Source organism: Oncorhynchus mykiss, chromosome 24 (assembly GCF_057628025.1).
Source record: "Oncorhynchus mykiss isolate SJ-2025 chromosome 24, ASM5762802v1, whole genome shotgun sequence".
Classification (NCBI taxonomy): Eukaryota; Metazoa; Chordata; class Actinopteri; order Salmoniformes; family Salmonidae; genus Oncorhynchus; species Oncorhynchus mykiss.
Window position 1 is genome coordinate 18,309,084 of NC_143045.1, and position 6,222 is coordinate 18,315,305.

The window sequence follows — 6,222 nt, forward strand, 5'->3', positions numbered from 1 at the left end:
TCAGTGATTGTACCACCCCAGGATTTAGCTCATTTAAAATCAGCTAGTGATGCGCAGGTTGGCTCATAACCCACAGTACCGGTGGATATCCGCAGGGCGGATGGGTTTAGGTTCATGAAATATTGTGTGGCTGAAGGGCAGACGGGTTGAATAAAGAGAAACAATACCTTAAAAAATCCATGAATGTATAATTATTGTGCAATTTATATAGTCTAGATTTAGCCTAGTCTAGATTTAGATTTAGAAAAACCTAATCTGGTTTTATGCATATGTCTAAACGCTTAACTGTATGCACGCCAAATTGCCTACACAGCCAATCACCAAATAATGCTTTTGCGAACTGGCAGAAAAGGTTTGGACACACCTACTCGTTCAATAGTTTTTCTTTATTTTTACTATTTTCTACATTCATAGAATAATAGTGAAGACATCAAAACTATGAAATAACACATATGGAATCATGTAGTAACCAAAAAAACTGATAAACAAATCAAAGTATATTTTATATTTGAGATTCTTAGTAACCACCCTTTGCCTTGATGACAGCTTTGTACTCTTGGCATTCTCTCAACCAGCTTCATGAGGTGGTCACCTGGAATGCATTTTAATTAACAGGCCTGCCTTGTTAAAAGTTAATTTGTGGAATTTCTTTCCTTCTTAATGCATTTGAGCCAATCAGTTGTGTTGTGACAAGATAGGGTTGGTAAACAGAAGACAGCCCTATTTGGTAAAAGACCAAGCCCATATTATGGCAAGCTCAAATAAGAAAACAGAAACAACAGTCATCATTACTTTAAGACATGAAGTTCAGTCATTCCGAAAAATTATGAGAACTTTGAAAGTTTCTTCAAGTGCAGTCGCAAAGACCAGCAAGTGCTACGATGAAACTGGCTCTCATGAGGACCGCCACAGGAAAGGAAGACCCAGAGTTACCTCTGCTGCAGAGGATAAGCTCATCAGAGTTACCAGCCTAAGAAATCGGCAATTAACTGCACCTCAGATTACAACCCAAATAAATGCTTCATAGAGTTCAAGTAGCAGACACATCTCAAAATCAACTGTTCAGAGGAGACTGCATGAATCAGGCCTTTGCGTTTGAATTGCTGCAAAGAAACCACTACTAAAGGACACCAATAATAAGAAAAGACTTGCTTGGGACAAGAAACATGAGCAATGGACATTAGACCAGTGGAAATCTGTTCTTTGGTCTGATGAGTCCAAATTTGAGATTTTTGGTTCCAACCGTCGTGTCTTTGTCAGACGCCGAGTAGGTGAACGGATGATAACTGCATGTGTGGTTCTCGCCGTGAAGCATGGAGGAGGAGGTGTGATGGAGTGGGGGTACTTTGCTGGTGACACTATATGATTTATTTAGAATTCAAGGCACACTTAACCAGCATGGCTACCACAGAATTCTGCAGCGATACGCCATCCCATCTGGCTTGCGCTTAGTGGGACTATAATTTGTTTTTCAACAGGACAATGACCCAACACACCTCCAGGCTTTGTAAGGGCTATTTGGCTAAGAAGGAGAGTGATGGAGTGCTGCATCAGATGACCTGGCCTCCACAATCACCCGACCTCAACTCAATTAAGATGGTTTGGGATGAGTTGGACCGCAGAGTGAAGGAAAAGCAGCCAACATGTAAGGGCATGCTCCAGTTTCAACTGTTCTGCCTTATTATTATTCGACCATGCTGGTCATTTATGAACATTTGAACATCTTGGCCATGTTCTGTTATAATCTCCACCCGGCACAGCCAGAAGAGGACTGGCCACCCCACATAGCCTGGTTCCTCTCTAGGTTTCTTCCTAGGTTTTGGCCTTTCTTGGGAGTTTTTCCTAGCCACCGTGCTTCTACACCTGCATTGCTTGCTGTTTGGGGTTTTAGGCTGGGTTTCTGTACAGCACTTTGAGATATCAGCTGATGTACGAAGGGCTATATAAATAAATTTGATTTGATTTGATATGCTGGTGGCAGGGAAGTCAGGCAAAGGAGATCGAACTTGGTATAAAACGGAACAGTTTAATAAGTACTCAAAAACTCAAAAAACAAAATATACAAAATAATATAAGTGGGTACAAAACCCGTCGCACACCAGAACATATCTTGCACAAAGCTTACAAACAAACAATCACCGACAAGGACAATGAGGAGAAACAGAGGGTTAAATAAACAACATGTAATGAATGGGATTGGAACCAGGTGTGATACAAGACAAGACAAAACCAAAGGAAAATGAAAAGAGGATCAACGATGGCTAGAAGGTCTGCGACTTCGACCATCGAATGCCGCCCGAACAAGGAGAGGGACCAACTTCGGCGGACGTCGTGACAAAACAAGTGCTCAGCATATGCGGGAACTCCTTCAAGACTGTTGGAAAAGCATTCCAGGTGAAGCTGGTTGAGAGAATGTCAAGAGTGTACAAAGCTGTCATCAAGGCAAAGAGTTGCTACTTTGATGAATCTCATATGAAATATATTTAGATTTGTTTAACACATTTTTGGGTATTACATGATTCCATATATAGTTTTGATATCTTCAGTATTATTCTACAATGTAGAAAATAGTAAAAATAAAGAAAACCCCTTGAATGAGTAGGTGTGTCCAAACTTTTGATTGGTATGGTATATTGTCTCTACTGTATGTATGTGGAAAAAATATGGGGGAAACTTTGAGTATGAACAAACCTCTTGTCTGTGACAGGTTATCAAGGTGGAATTGGATGTGCACACAAGTGAGATGGCTGGAGATATCCTTGTGTTTCTAACAGGTAAACCTAATGATAATCTCCAGAATATTAATGTAATGATTACAGGTTCATATTTTTTTTTTGGTACAACTTTATAACAGGGCTGTCTGATATTGAGAAGGCCTGTGACATGTTGTATGCGAAGGCTTAATTCATAGACTACGTTACGATTTGCAGGACCGTAAAATGGAAGGGCTGCTGATCCTGCCCCTGTACAGATCTATGCTCACTGGTAAGATTTCCGGCACTGTCTGAGTACCCCTCACTGTGACATTCACATATAGAAAAACAGATGGAGTTCCCTTTTACACACAAGTGGACACAGTTCAGCATTTCATTTGCTTGCTAAATCAAAATAATAAAGTCATGACATGACTGCATAGAGCTGTTTTTATCCATCACAAAATGCAAGGCCTCAAATTTCATGACTGTAATTTGCTCACTGCAGGTATATTGCTGACAGTGAGTTAGTGAAGCAACTCAACCATAACTCAAGGGTTATGGACCTCCTCAAAGTGGTTCTGATTTCAAAGTAAGACCCGGAAGTCCCTGTTTGTTTGCTTCCTTTCGTTTTGTGCCTAATAAACAGAACTGTGATGTTGTAGGAGCGAGGACCTGCAGGCCGAGCAGGGAGAACCTCCGCCGGGACTTACTACAGTCAGAAGTTCTGGGACAGGTGCATGCAAGAGTACACCATTCCAGAGATCCAGAGGACCAGTCTCACTGCTGTTATCCTCACACTCAAGTGCCTGGAAGTTCATGATGTCATCAGGTAGGTACAATTCCACTTCCTCAAGTGCTCAGAGAAACCAGTGTCCGTTTTTCAAGACTGTGATAATACAATACAATCCAACAAGTCATTTGAGGCCATGTTTGCTTGGTCTGTCCCTCTTAAGGTTCTCTTACCTGGACCATCCAGAGGAGAGGTTCACCCTAGAAGCATTGAAATGGCTTTACCAATGTGACGCCATCGACAGGTGAGAGATATAGACATACTGTATATTCGTGTACATCTGTCATTGCTTATACAAATCTCCACCAGATACATCTACAACCACATAGGGATACAACTCTGCTGTTTTCACCATCAAGAACAGAGGGAACCTACTACATACAGTATTGGCAGTTCTTCATGACTATCACGACTCAATCTTTTTCTTAGCTCTTGTAAGCTCTTATCAATATCCCCCTCCCCTGTGTGGTGTCTGTAGGAGAGGTAAAGTGACCCAGCTGGGTGAGCTGATGGTAGAATTCCCCCTGCCCCCAGGGCTGACCCGGGCCCTGCTCCAGGCTGTCTCCCTAGGCTTTGAGGAACCTCCTGCTGCCTGTAGCCACCATGCTGTCTGTGGAGAACATTTTCATCAGACCAGGTGGACAATAACGGCATGAGGCCTCGGTTTAGCCAATGAAGATGTGGTTATGTCAGAAATACACATGTATACATCATGGCCTTTACTGTTTTATTCCATTGGATTTCAGTCAGACATAATCCCAAGTCATAGTTCTAATCTAAATGTTTAGCATTTCTCTCTCTGCAGGCCATCCAGAGAAGCAGAAGGAGGCAGATCAGAAGCACAGGCAGTTGGGAGTGCAGACGGGCAGCTGTAATGACTTCCATGTGGCTCAGTGTGTTTGAGAAGGACAAGGCCAGGTATACAAACATAACTCCTCTTGATGTATTTAATAAGCTACATTAAATTCACTGCATTCATATTCATGAGTCTCCATCTAACGTGAGCTTGTTTTGCTGCCTACTTCTTGTGATGCCCCGTCAGCGTGATGTAAAGACAACTATATACACCGGAGGGCGCTAAAGTCAGCCTTCAGCGAGGAGATCCAGCTCAGAGAGTTCCTCCTACGAATACAACAGGAGTTTGTTGTTTGTTTATTTACTTATCTTATTAGTTTTTGTGTAGCTAAAACTATGATGTGAAGCTCTGAGCATGTATGTACAGATTTATAACCAGGGTATGTCCGTTGTTTCCAGAAGAGAGATTTCTCTATGGAGAAGTTTGATGGTAATAAGAGTGAGCTGTTCAGCAGATGTCTATGCACTGGTTACTTCACCAGGGGCGCTCAGGTGATCTCTGGTGATCAAATCAAAATCTAATCAAATCAAATTTAATTTGTCACACATGGTTAGCAGATGTTAATGTGAGTGTAGAGAAATGCTTGTGCTTCTAGTTCCAACAATCCATTAATAACCAACGAGTAATCTAACCTAACAATTTCACAACAGCTACCTTATACACACAAGTGTAAAGGGATGAAAAATATGTACATAAAGATATATGAATAAGTGATGGTACAGAACGGCATAGGCAAGATGCAGTAGATGGTATCGAGTACAGTATATACATATGAGATGAGTAATGTAGGGTATGTAAACATTATATTAAGTGGCAGTTTGAGCATGAATTTACTGGTATAGAATGAATTGTATAACATTTGTTTCTGTAGCTGCTCCTTTATTATATACAGTAAAGGTCTCATAAAAACGTTGAATGGGGGGGGGCAAAGGTTTTTGAAATTGAAAACGTAATTGAGCATTCCTATTGGACAAGATAAGTTACTGTAGTGCCTTTTCTGATCAAGCCAGGCCCCAAGGTGATTTGTATGCTTTGTATGCTTGTTTTGTTCTTCTAATAGTCATTATGTGTGTTTGATTTATTCCAGAGGGGTCTGCTGAAGACGCATTCAAGAAACTGGAGAAACGGAATGATGAAAGCTCAGTGAACGATGCCCGTTCTCGCTACCTACAGAGAAAACAGGAGCGGCAACAAGGCAAAGCACACTCATCCTCAGGACACTTATCCTCAGGACACTTATCCTCAGGGGAAGAAGGACTCCGTTATTGGACTGACCAGGACAGAAGAATCTCCACTCAGGGGTTAAAAGTCTGACCGCCATAATAAACTGCACAGGCGATGTTCAAAACAATGCTTTACAACACAGGAGTCTGAGAGTTGAGGGTCAAACATTGTCCTTTGTAGCTCAGTTTGTAAAGCATGGCGCTTGTAATGCTAGGGTAATGGGTTCACTTCCTGGGACCACCCATGTGGAAAATGTATGTACACTTTGGATAAAAGTGTCTGCTAAATATTATATTTAAATATACATTAATAATGGACTAGGTGGAGATAATGAATCCTAGTCATATCAAATGTCTAGTACTGAAGATGTTTTATGCTATGTTATCTTTTAGTGGTATATTTATTTTTTAGTTTCATACAAATCAACGTTTTTGTCATGAGAGTACATTTTGCCAGTGGAGGTCCCCATTCTCTTCTGGTTCTGGGACAGTTACAGAATTACATACAGTTTGTCAATATGTCACCCAACAGTGTTGTCAAATCAGCACATTAGAAAACAGGAGAACAATCACAGGCACTTTATTTTGTACATCGCTGCCTTTTATAAAATAGAGGTTAATTTCGTAACTGCCATTGCTCCGTGATTTTTTAAAACG

The 6,222-nt window shown here is 41.1% G+C and overlaps 1 pseudogene across 1 annotated transcript; it reads left to right on the forward strand.

Moving 5' to 3' along the window:
* The first annotated feature begins 2,939 nt into the window (after positions 1–2,939).
* Positions 2,940–6,193, forward strand: LOC149972385 (putative ATP-dependent RNA helicase DHX40; annotated as a pseudogene). Its single transcript, XR_016491251.1, has 7 exons — positions 2,940–2,985; positions 3,202–3,215; positions 3,359–3,525; positions 3,650–3,730; positions 3,965–4,123; positions 4,292–4,404; positions 4,529–6,193. The product of XR_016491251.1 is annotated as a putative ATP-dependent RNA helicase DHX40 (transcript).
* Positions 6,194–6,222: the final 29 nt, after the last annotated feature.